Raw genomic sequence first — 14,195 nt, 5'->3', positions numbered from 1 at the left:
AAACTGGCACCCTTTATTTTTCGTGTTTTGGCAGTTGTCACAGTGACCAATAGATTCTTGCATTTGAACTTTCATGTTGAAATTGACTTCAAGTTATGAGGGACTTCGCGGCCTCGAGACTTAAGTATGCAAATTTTTTTGATAATTTCGGACTAGAACCTTTCTAGCCAAACAGGAGAACAATATACAATTCAGCATGTTTGTGTCTTTGATAAACGATTCGTTAAATTATTGACCAAGGGTCATTTGAAATAATCAGCTCCTATAATGCATTGCGCCTCTTTTTGTCTCGTTGGACACGTGACAATCTTTGAAAGTGAACGTTAAGTGTCGCACTCGATGTGTCACTGCATATGCAAAATGTCAACCGATATATGTTTCCTTGATCTGTTCATAAATAGTCTTATCACTCCAAGGAGGAAGTCCAAAACAAAGTAACGCCAAATAGTAATTTACAAAAGTTAAAGGTATGTCTTTTAGATTTATTTCAAAAGAAATCAACTAATTAAAAAAATCAAACTTCAAGTTATATTAAAGAAAAAGCTTTGAATTATTTAAAATTAATGATACTATTACAACTATCGATTTATTGAGCGCTACCTCTAGAAAAAGAAATCATCAAAATTAATAGGCCGACGTCCCAGCAATGATTTGAATGTATGCTTTGCCAAGACCGAAAAAAAAAATGAACAACGCATATATATTAGTACATGTACATTTGAACAAGGGACAACTCTTAGACATATCCTTCATTTGTTCACCGGTGAAAGCGATACACGACTGAAAACACAAATATTCATAATTACTCAAAGTATCAGCACAGCAATGTTTAATCTGCCAAGAAGTGGGCCCAGTAAGACCCTTTTTGCCCTAAAATATAGCAGTTTTAAAAAAGGTTTAAATGTAAAAATTTAGATTTTTATTGGAAATTTAAAGTAGAAAACATCTCTTAAATGAATATATTTGAACTAATTTTTAGACAGTATCCGTCTTCACTGAAGTGGCCGCATTCCTGTGCGGTCTTAATATTTGAATGTATGTTGTATTTGATGATAATACATAACTTATATAAAGGTTGAGACTGAACACAAATACTTTCTGATTTTTTTGACAAAAACCATCTGAAAAGTGACGTTTTATGGCACATTTGATAGATTTTTCATATTCAAGCTTGAATTTGAGCGTCTTTAATGATTTAAATAATGTCTGATAAGTCGAAATTGGATGAGTCGAAATTTCGGTTGACTCGAATTAACTTAATGGTAACAGAAGCATTCAAAATTCATTATCAATCTCGAACTAATACACGTATGTCAAAACTTTACTTCGGTGATTTGAATAGATTGAAGAGTTTATCTGAAAATACACGTGTAATCGACGATGCTTTGGATATGCGTACGTCTGCAGAACAAACGAGAAAATTGAGTTCTTCTTTATCTCATTCCTATGTTACTATTTGAACAAATACAAAAATTTTATCGCTTAAAGATAACAACAAAATATGATCGATTTTAAATAATCTTGTTTTTTTAAACAGACCAGGACTGGAGAAGGAGGGCGTTTAACAGTTTAAAAGTAAGTCAATATTTATGGTTGACTGCACAATTTCGTTTTATGATATTCAGCAATAATGACATTGTTTTTTTTTGTTTTATTTTTAAGTTTAACCAACATTGCAACTCATTTATATATTTTTAAGTAAAATGTGAAATAACAAAAATACCGAACTCTAGAGAAAATTCAATATGTGAACAAAATAAACAGACATAATAATTAAAATTGTCAAAAATAGGAATACAGCAGTCAAAATTGGGTAATAATTAATTTTAATCATAATGATAACAAACAAATTTGTCAACAAAAATAAAATAAAATAGTATATAGACAAAGCGCATACGCAAAAATAAAAGACAAGAATACAAAAAATTACCACAATACAACAACAAATTAACTGGATGCATTAGTACCCAGCCACGGCAAAAGGATTTTACAAAAAATGGACTTAACAGTAAAAGACAAATAAAAAGAACACTATAACTCGTAATTCAGAAAATAAAACAGTCAGTACCTAGAATCCATATTTCAAGATCTTCAAGCATTATTTGTATGGTTAATACGTAATATTTATCAACAAGGTCTTGGTATCTTCCGATGAACTTTTGTGAAAAAGGATCAGACATACCCCTGGTTCATCAACCGTCTGTGTTCACTGATCAGAAACTGGTGACGTTTTATAAAAGCTGAGATGCATTGCAAGCTTTTGTGTTTTAATGCATAGATACCGTTCGGTGACGGTTCAATAAAAGGGGCATGCCGAATATTTTTGCCAAATAGTGCATACATACAGCTGCTTTTTTAAAGAAAAATGTTGACACTATCTCTTTTACTTTCTGAAATATTACTACATTAATATTCTTTCAAAACAGATGAACATTTGTATTGAAAGCACATAATTATATACTTATATTTTTCTTAAAAGGAAGTGATACATTCCTGATGCATTCATTTTTATTAGATTTTTTATTTAAAACTGATCAAATGCAAAAGAGGGGAGTGAACATGTCACAAAAGTGCTTAAAATGTAGTCCAAAGAAGTATTTTCTAACTGTGTATTGTTATCTTAAATGACGAATACAATAAAAACAAAGTTGGCGACTAAATCATTATTTTCCAAAATGTATGCCAATGATTGTGTTTCCCATCTGAGCGTTTTTTTCTGAAAGTCTTTCAAAAAGTTTTAATACCATAGGTTTTTATGTGTAAAATAAGGTTTTAACAACACTTTGTAAGTATTTCTGCATATTGCCTACCATATCAAAACAAATTTCGTTTAAGCGCTTAATTTATTAAGATGATAATGACCTTTGATGCAATATTTGACAAAGTTATGTTAAGATTTTGATAATGTCTACAACATCTATTTTCAACAATTTCGATTGCAAAGACATTTTAGTTGAAATCATTATGTTAGCGAAAAGTAAAATCACAAAAATACTGAACTTAGAGGAAAATCAATTCGGAAAGTCCATAATCACATGGCAAAATCAAATAACAAAACGCATCAAAAACCAATTGACAAGAACTGTCATATTCCTGACTTGGTACAGGCATTTCCAAAAGTAGAAAATGGTGGATTAAACCTGGTTTTATAGCGCTAACCCTCTCACTTTGATGACAGCGAGGGATCATAGGAACATACTCGATCTTTCGTAAATGGGTTATCCCAGTCTATTTAGCATATATATATAAAACATTATACTATCTTAACTCCTATAGATTTATAGAGATATGATTGGTTAAAGGACTACACATGTTGACTATGTATATTTGATATAGGGTGTCCTAAAAAATATAGGGTTAGCAACCATACATGGTTAGTTACCATATGAGGTTAGTAAAGAGTTACTTCCCTTTCAAAACAAAAATGATGCCACAACCCTTCATATAAAAAACACGATGTTGAGGGAAAATCTGAAAGGATTCAACAGACGATGAAAATGACGATGAAAGGTTGTAAAGGTCATAAAACATAATTACAGCAGATTCCAACGAGTATGAACCTACAGGTAGATTAATTGGTTATCTTCCTTGCCAGCTCAATAATGAACTGATTATAACTTAAAATTGGGAGGAGCATATCAAAAATTCATCATCCAATGAAAGCAATCATATCAATGGCCTGTTTATAATATGTATGTTTCATACAAACAGGTTTACCTAAACAAATTTTATTTGTTATAGTCGTTGATTGAATTAAAAAATTCTTTGTATTACACTAAATTAGAAGCGGAGATACTATACGGTTTATGTTTTGTTCAAGGACGACATGGAGGATGTACCCTTGTGTTGATTCAATGCTAAACAAAAAATGAAATTATATAGAAAATCCACAGCATTTCCCCTTTTACTCTCATAGTTGGCAATTTGGTAATTGATAGATGGAGGATTATTGCATGCAGTGCAATGATTTCCTTAAAACAAGTTTTTAAATTTAGATATTGGTTTAAACAAACATAAATATGAACCAATTCAAGTACACCTTCTAGGGTGCGCTCGACTTTCGTGACTTAACATGATTATTTTTTAATAAAAGGTTGTTTAGGACTTTTTGTAAACAATAAACGCTAGCATATCATAGAAAATAAAATGAGTAATCTATGCTTAAAATTTTATAACAAAAATATTTGTGGATTTTCTACAAAAATCATGGTTTATTTGCTACAAAATCCCGTTTAACTTTTAAATGCAATGAAACTATAAATAATAATGCTTGCTCGTAGTTTCCCCTTGTATATGTACAAAATGGCCCATCTCTATTATTCATTATCTTTGCTGTTTTTATACTATTGCAGTTTGAAAAATTCGTAATTCAAAAGCTATAGAAGGGGTCATAAACCTTATATTTACGCCATGGTTGTACCATTGTTAAGTACATACACATAACTGGATTTATAAATGAACAGTAATTGATTGAAATAAAATTGGCAAATCAAACACACCTACAGCATGCTTGTGAATTAGTTTATAATTACCATAAATTTTGAATTTAGATTGAAAACTTATTTTCAAAGTGACTTGTAAAATTAGTTTCATGATTTCATTGTTGAGCTAGCAAGGAAGCTAACCAAAGAATCTTCATGTAGCTTCATACTCGATGGAATCTTCTGTAAAGCTAACAAGTTGCTATTGTTGGCATTCGGAGTTACTTCCCTTTAAAAAAAGAAATCTGAAAGGATTTAACAGACGAATATTTAATAAATGTTATAAACGATTGAAATTAATTCATAAAACAAATTTAAAGCTAAAAAGTTGCTATCGTTTGTATTTGTTTTCTGTATAGACAAATGGAAGTAGGATCTTAATACTAAGTATATATATTGAAGACTTGATCATTTTGATAGGCAACTAGTCAAAATACCATTTGTGAAGATAGTCGGTAAGATAAATTCGTTACATGGTGTGTTAGTGACCTAATACGACGATATATATATGGGGTTAGTAAATGCTATATGGGGTTTCGCTCTTACAAATATGGAATATACTGACCCCATATATATCGTATTAGGCCACTAACACAAAATGTAACTAATAATATGTATATACATATATACACAATCAATATAAGGTCAATTCAAAAATACATTTTGTTTTGTATGAAGCATTGCCTCTAGGGTAAGGATACATTGTAGGTTTCTAGAACCCTTTTACTGTTACGAGCCGAAAACAAACAGTTGATAATATTTTTATATTGACCTAATATTTTATTTATAGTGCAGCTTATAATGGCTACATTTATAGTAATGAACTGTTAAGACAAAACCAAAGAGTATTTTCAATCAGAAAACAAGCCCGAAATTGGGAATAAAGGTCATAGGGTATGATATCCACGATTCACGAAACATTCTTTTGTTACTATATTTGGTAGATAAAAACAGCAGGAAGTGTTCTAGTTGCAGTATCAGTATTTGTATTTGTCCTATTTACTCGAGTTTGATTAAATGTGTCGTAAGGTTATCACTTGTTTGATACGCGCATTCTAAATGATCTATGGAGCACTTTAAATGACATTCAAGTCATTTTGAAATGTTGGAAAATGCTAAATCGTACATAATATTTTTTTTAAAGTTATCTTGAAATAGCCCTAAAATCTTTCAAATTTATCAATATAAATAAGAGTAATTTTGACATTTTGCTTTAATGTGAAAAAATATGAATTTATGTCTAATGTGGCATGTCAACCGTTTCGATATTATAAAAACAATATTGATTTAAAAAAACAATTATGTTTGACGTGCCATACTTTAGGCTCTAAACAGCCTGTGTCGCTCACCTTGGTCTGTGTGCATATTAAACAAAGGACACAGATGGATTCATGACAAAATTGTGTTTTGGTGATGGTGATGTGTTTGTAGAATCTAACTTATATTTACAACAATTTATGAAAACTGTTAAAATTTTACTATAAAGGGCAACAAGTACTTAAGCAAGTTAAGGGGTCAATTGACCATTTTGCTCAAGTTCGGAAAGTCCATAATCACATGGCAAAATCAAATAACAAAACGCATCAAAAACCAATTGACAAGAACTGTCATATTCCTGACTTGGTACAGGCATTTCCAAAAGTAGAAAATGGTGGATTAAACCTGGTTTTATAGCGCTAACCCTCTCACTTTGATGACAGCGAGGGATCATAGGAACATACTCGATCTTTCGTAAATGGGTTATCCCAGTCTATTTAGCATATATATATAAAACATTATATTATCTTAACTCCTACAGATTTATAGAGATATGATTGGTTAAAGGACTACACGTGTTGACTATGTATATTTGATATAGGGTGTCCTAAAAAATATAGGGTTAGCAACCATACATGGTTAGTTACCATATGAGGTTAGTAAAGAGTTACTTCCCTTTCAAAACAAAAATGATGCCACAACCCTTCATATAAACAACACTTTACTTATTTGTAGGTCTTACTTTGCTGTACATTATTGTTATTTACAGTTTATCTCTATTTATAAAAATACTGAAGATAATAACCAAAAGCTGTAAAAATTTTCTTAAAATTACCAATTTAGGGGCAACAATTCAACAACGGGTTGCGTAATTGGTCTGAAAATTTCAGGGCAGGTAGATCTTGCCCTAATGAACAATTTTATCCTATCTTTTAGATATGAGCAAAACACTGCATGTTACCCTATGTACTATTTTTGTTCGCGGGCGGGGTCAACAGACACATTCATAAACTAGATACACAAATAATGAGTTTGGTTAAATTAGTCTAGGTAGTTTCAGATGAAAAGTTTTGTAAATGTTAGAAACGACGGTCGACGGACGCCAAGTGATGAGAAAAGCTCACTTGGACCTTCGGGCTAGGTGAGCTTAAAAAGGAGATGAGGTATCATGATCCCCAATTAAGACAATTATCAACCAAAGTTCAAATGAAGTTGCTGTAAGCAATATTATTATAAGTAACCGTACAACCTTCAGCAATACGAAAAAACATATAACGTATAGTTGGCTATGTAATGCTTCGACATAAAAACGGCCAAATTTATAACAGAACAATTTACAAATAAAACAATGCATGGACGTTGCAGGGTATTTATCCATCCCTCGTCCCTTATTACAAAAAGGACTTACATTGGCGAATCCGGGGGGCTCCAGGAACCCCCCGTTTTGGGGCCGATCAATGCATTTGAATGGGGACATATAGTTGGAACCCTCCCCCCTTTTTGTTCTGGGTTGGGATCTGCCCCTGACTTAGTACTTATCTGAGAGTACTTACAGTTACTGACAGCTAGGTCAAGTTCAATGTATCATATATTCAAGACTTAAATATCAATCAATACACATCAAACAATCAATGAATTTCTATAATCTATAGTATATAGTACGTTGCTGTTTTTGCGGACAAGCTCATGCGGGTGAAATCGAATCCAATCTTAATGGACTAGGATTGTCAGTTTTCCTATCGAAGGCTGGTGGTTTTCTCCGGGCATTCCGGCTTCCTCTAACCAATAAAAACTGACCGCCACGAAATAGCCTAATGCGGAACTTAAAAATGCGTTACAACCCCAAAAATCGAATCAAATTTTGCGTACAAAGCTTCAAATAATATTGTCTTTGAATGTAAATCGTGCTACTACGAGTGTCTTGTAAAATGTATGACTAAATGAACACTCAGGTAATCCAACATACAAAAACATATCATTTGAAATATTTTTAAATATTCAATATCAACTTTACAAATAATACTCGATGGTCTTGAAGTATAGAATTTATGTACTGGCGTTATTTATCATCCTACTAACGTGTTATAGTATTCTTTTATTTGTCTTCGTTATTTATTACTTTTGCTGTTTAGACTAATTTTGACAGTATCAAATTGACGAGGCTCTGTGCTTGTTCATCCCGTCTTTGTTGTTTTGCTATGATAAATATTTGTATTATTGTCATTCGTTTTTGCTTAGGTGCTTTATCGAACTGCCTTTTTGTTTGTCTTTGAGGACCTATTGGCTGTCCAACTTCAAACTTGGTGTAACTAAAATGGCAACACCTGACTGTGAGTGAAGCACACCATACTTACAATCATGAAGTTAACAAATCTTTATTTGATCACCCTTGAATAGTTATCAAAGGAACGAGGCTTACAATTTAATACGCGCGTTACATCTACATAAGACTCATCAGTGACGCTCAGATCAAAAAAGTTATATAGCCAAACAAGTACAAAGTTGAAGAACATTGAGATAGAGGGGCCTCGGTGGCCGAGTGGTCTAGTAGTAGTTACTACTGTAATCACTAGTCAGTTAACACTGAGATTGTGAGTTCGAACCCCACTCATGCGGGTGCACTCGACTCCTATCTTAATTGACTGGGATTGTCAGTTTTCCTATCGAAGGTCGGTTGTTTTGTTCGGGCTCTTCGGCTTCCTCTACGAAATAGCCCAAAAACTGCTGTTAAAACATAAAAAATCAAATTAAAATATAATATAACAGGGTGGCTTTAAAGCTCGTATAACAACACTCTGTTTAGGGTTCTTCATACTTTATTAATATTCAGGAAATATAATAAATACAGTCCTGAAATAATATTAACAAATATATAATAAGGTTATTAATTATCACAGTTACATATGAAGTAATCACATATTTGCATTTATAATAGCTGACGTCATTTGATAAATACAAAGTTAAAATATCATAGCCATAACGATCGTGAACGTAAAACTAAGTATATGATCTACATTTGAATATAACTATCAAACATTCAATTAACATATATATCAAGGTACCATAGTATATCAAGAGATCAAGATAAGCCTTACCGATTTATGGAATCAGGCTATAACATCAACAGCATTACATTAGCATTATAATCAATGTTCTACTTCTATCATCAAATATATGTCTGTATGATCAATGGGTCCTACAAACAATGTACAACACACTAAGTATTCAAATACACATTTCAGTTCCATATAAATAATCAAAGCATCACAATGTTTTTAATAATCAATCACAATAGTAATATAAACTTGATTATCATATATTAAATTTACAGGCTATGACATAGTATCAGTATAAAGCAATGTGACGTATAAGACTCAAATGGCATTCTCAGAATCATTCAAAAATCTATCTCCCTACTTGCAAACTACGCATTCATATAGATCATACTCTGAATCAACTCTTTTACACACATTTACATAATATAGGGATATAGGTTTATACCTACCAAATAGGGCTTAAAGCGTTCCATACAATTCAATCATCTCTCATACAACTCAAAGTAAATAAAGTGTATTCTTACATTATAAAGTGAATATACGAAATTCCATATGTCCAAATGTTGCAAATGACTATTAATGAAATATCCTTCCGATCCAAACAATATAGAAATAGAACAAACTAAAGTAAATATAAATTCTCCATTTTTCTCTAACAATACCCATTTCAAATCTGGGGTTATGTCCCAATTTACCAATGAGAACACAGATAATTCTGACCACACTAAATTCACCTGAGCTTTCTAACTAATGATATATAAATTGTACAGGTAGAAACAGTTACAACTCGGTCAAGCATAGCTGATTAATACTAAATACTCTAATGATTAAATCATACATAGATAAACTGGTCAATAAGTAATAATGATAAACTATACAAAGAAGTGATTAAAATAATAAAATCAATGAAAATCGTCTCTACCACATAATCGTTGACGGAAAAAAATAGACGAACATACCATCGAAGGTGTTAAAGCATGTCAAACATTGATAATTCAGAGTAATGTACTTTAAATGTGCATTCACATGTGAATTCTAACTTTTATAGTGTTTTCTATGACAGGGACTGTACAGTTTTATTTCTTAAATGTGCATCTAATTTGCAATCTTTACTTTGTATTTTAACAAATGAATACAAATTAAAAAAATTTATCAAATAACCGAAAATTTCGTGTATATTTCTCGTTCAATTCCTAATATGATTATATTTTATTATAAAATCAGATTCGAGTGGACTACTATTTAGCTAATCGTCCCCGCATGCGGTGTAGCGCAAATACTGTACAATCCTTATTCAAAGCAATAGCCCTTACGCCAATAATTGTTTTGGGTGGGGTTTTTTTTCTTTAGAACAATATTCTGGGCAAGCAAATGACAAGAAAATTATTCTGAATCTGGATTTTCCACTGACCTTACAGTAAATATTTAAACCAAAACAGAATTGATTGATAGCGTTTAAAAACGAAATGAGCTTTTCGAAAAAAAAAAATTCTGACTAAGATAAATAAAAACATACCGCTCGCCCCCTGAAATAAATAGTTACTCCTTTACACACATTACGCAGAGATAACGATCTAAATGCAGAAGGTTTGTACCGAAATAAAAGTCATATTAGTAAGTCTTTGCCTTCTTTTTTTTCAGGAACAGCATATTTCATCAACATTAAGAATGGCGAATCTTGCTTACTTCTTCACTTTGCTATTATTTCTAAACACTGATGCACTTATATTTGGAAACATAGACTGCATTAAACATTCTAGCAAAGGATGTGAATACTGTGTTCAGCAACCATCTTGGCATAAAAATTGTAAATGGTGTGAACTCGACAACAAATGTCACGCCACAGGATCATTTGCACCAAAAAATCCATGTAATGAGAATCAAGTCATCAAAAACGCTGTGAATTGTCCAAAACAAACTGTTGTTGGAGATTACAGTCCTCATCATACATATAACCTACTTAGACTTTCAACTATTCCGTATGTTGACGAAAAAACTGAGGCAGAAACATGTTTGGGATCACAGGAATTAAATGATTATGAAATTGTTGAATGGATTGGTCGTCACTGTGAAGATTTACCTTTGTTTAGTTATAAAGAATGTTTAGCTGTTTTGATGATTTCCCATGACCGTAAGGCTATAGTTTTGGCATATCGAGGCACGACACAATTCAATCAGCTTTTTGACGAAGTTTTGTCAGTGGTGCTTACATCAAAATCATCAATAGGCATTGGTTCTGGTGAAGTCCAACGATATTTCAAACAAGCACACGACAAACTTTATGATTGTGTGAAAGCAAGTATACATGACCAAATTCTAAACTATCCAGAATATGATATTTGGATAACTGGTCATTCTCTTGGAGGAGCTATAGCGTCTATAGCAAGTGCTCGGCTTGTAAATGACGACGTGATTAACAAAGAAAAAATCGCATTATATACCTTTGGTATGCCAAAAGTCGGAAATCGTCAATATGCAATAGAACATAACAGACTTGTTAACAATAGTTGGAGAGTTGTCCATCGTAACGATCCTGTACCCCATTATCCTGCAAGCAATGGGTCACCCAATGGACCATATCATCATCGAACTGAAATCTACTATCCATCAAATGGTATGCTCCCCACGGACACGACCTTTGTAATTTGTCCTGGGTCAGACAATAATAATTGTGGCAGTAATTTTAAATTTTTTCAAACGGACTTTGAAGACCATAAAATATATTTTAACATACCTGTAGGAAGTTACTGTCAAAACATTTTTGGTCGTAAACGAAGATCGATTTATTCGGCAATGTGGAATAATTTCAGTAACAATACATGCAGAAGAATAAAGAATCCTGATTTTTCTGGTTATGATTATCCTACTAGCAGGGCCCTGTTATTTGCTGGAAATGTTCAAGCTACAATGTTGTTAATTCTGTTCAAATGTTTTATGTTCAACTAAGCATGAAATTATATGTGTCTATGACATTTTTATTTTATTCTGTATACATGATAATAGTTATAAATACTAAGTATCAGTTAAAAGTTAAAATTGGACGAATAAGAAACGCGAAGTTCCTCTTAATGGTATATATTCTTCAATGTACAAATGAAATATTGGTTTTCATTCTTTTCTGATATTTAAAGATGAAGAAGGAATTATCTTGAAATATGAGTAATTACTCTCCACAGCCACAAAATACTAGCTTTTTAATCCCTTAAATTCGATTTGTTCCTTAACCATGTTAACCGCTAATTCAGTTGTTGCCTTTGGTTGCTGTCTGTCATATTTGTTTTCTTTTATTATTTTTTACAATTTAAAAGGTGCTTCGTCAGATAAATGAGGAAGAACTATTGAAATCGATGTCAATGACTTGTTTTCTTTGTCTTTGTGAAATCTATTATTTAACCTTTTGTGTCTTCACTTCAGATTTTTTTTTTATTTGTAACTTGATTCATCTGCTTAATCGATTTTTGACATTTGAAAATAGCTACTCTTCTGTTGCTGTTATGTACATAATAACTGTCAATGACTCTTGTTTGAAATTTGACAAAATCCATGCAATTAAGTCTCTAATAATTAATACATGTAGCTGCTAAATTAGAATTCATTCAACATCTTGTTTTCTTTACAATGATTTAAATTTATTATTAAAAATTCTTTAAACAATAATAACGGCTGAAATAACTGTAAACGTTAATTTTACGTTTCCTTATGGTCATATATGCTTGCAATGAAACACAGATTGTCAAAACTAGCATTTTATGGTTTTTAATTAGCATTAAATGATTGTTAACCTACAAATCTACCATGTTTTTTTCCATTGTTCTTGATTGATTGCCAAATATGACTTACTATCCGAAAGGCACTCGACATAAGTAGCTGAAAACAACACTTTTGTTATTTATTGTGTCTAACTTACTTTTCGTGGTTTACTTTCGTCAAGAATGCTCAAAACCAACTTTCGAAAGCAATGGATGTATAGATATATGAATACTTTAGGATTTATGCGACCAAACGGATTATTAACAGAAATGTTCAAAATAAATATGGTTGATATTGTCTTACTGAGTTGGAACTTTACCTTTGGGATCATTTCTGTATATTTTTTTTTTATTAATTAATGAAGTATGTTATTAAAGCATACACCACTGAGCTAATGCTCTTTCAGAGTTCACCATGCAGCATTGGTATCGATTATATTCTAAACTGGAGGCTCACAAGTGCCGGTGTAGCTAACTTGATTCTACTTTGGGTTTGGAAATAATGGGACCAAAGGTACCAGGCTTACAATTCGATACAACAGACATATGAGAAAAGCTCACTTAGCCCTGCGGGCCAGGGGAGCTGAAAATGAAGAAAATAAGAAGTAAGAAAAGTTTTGGAAACTAGTTGAACAAAACAAAAAGAAAAAATAGCAGCTAAACACATCAATTTATAGTTTTGTACGTCAAAAGCGCGCATTGTCTACAAAAGACTCATCGATAACCCCAGAATCTATAAAGTTAAAAGGAAAATTGAACTACAAAGTTGAGAGCTTGCATGACTCAAAATTCCAAAATACAACTAAAAAATGTATATATCTGTGGTAGAAATCCTTATTACTCGAATAACTTCATTTTGTATCCATTAATTTATAATTATAACAAAATAATAACATACAGCATTAAACTATGACCTTTAAATAGAGGCAACAGTAGTATACCGCTGTTCTAAAGGCATAAATTGTTAGAGAGAAAACAGATCATGTTAACACTTAAAACTTAGGGAAATACGTCAAATAAAAGAGGAAAACAACGACACAAATGGAACACACACAGATACGAACTATGAGATAACAATTGCCATTTTCCTGACTTAGTACAGGACATTTAAAGAAAAAGTGGTTGGCTGCACCTGGTTTTCTGGTTTGCTACAGCGCTTGGATGGTGTAAACTTCCCATAAAAACGAGTATGGTGTAATGGTGTATGGCATATGGTGCAATGGTGTAAGGTGTATGGTGCTATGGTGTATGGTGTAAGGGGAATGGTGTAATGGTGTTTGAGGAATGGTGTGATAGTGTAACGTGCGATCGGGAATGGTATGAATAATGATGTACGACATTTCATTGGTTGAAAACGAAGTTCTTTTCATTTTATTTTGTCGAATTGTAAACATAAACAATAATAAGAATCTTAATATTTGAAATTTAATTGCATTATGGGTAATTTCGGATCATGTAGATAGAATTGGGAATGGTGTATGGTGTAATGTGTAAGGTGTATGGTGAAAAGGTGTAACGTATATGTTGTAATGGTACAAGGTGTATGGTGTAATGGTGTATGGTGTAATGGTGTATGGTTAGTGGGAAGTTTACACCATCCAAGGAATGTAAACCTCCCGCTTTTATGGTAATGTTAAACACGTTAAATGAAA

The 14,195-nt window shown here is 32.1% G+C and overlaps 1 long non-coding RNA gene across 1 annotated transcript; it reads left to right on the top strand.

Moving 5' to 3' along the window:
- The first annotated feature begins 1,536 nt into the window (after positions 1 to 1,536).
- LOC143074465 (uncharacterized) lies at positions 1,537 to 12,594 on the top strand. Its single transcript, XR_012977873.1, has 2 exons — positions 1,537 to 1,575; positions 10,436 to 12,594. It is a non-coding gene; the product is annotated as an uncharacterized LOC143074465 (long non-coding RNA).
- Positions 12,595 to 14,195: the final 1,601 nt, after the last annotated feature.

Source organism: Mytilus galloprovincialis, chromosome 5 (genome assembly GCF_965363235.1).
Source record: "Mytilus galloprovincialis chromosome 5, xbMytGall1.hap1.1, whole genome shotgun sequence".
Lineage (NCBI taxonomy): Eukaryota > Metazoa > Mollusca > Bivalvia > Mytilida > Mytilidae > Mytilus > Mytilus galloprovincialis.
This window is presented reverse-complemented; position numbering and strand designations above follow the sequence as displayed.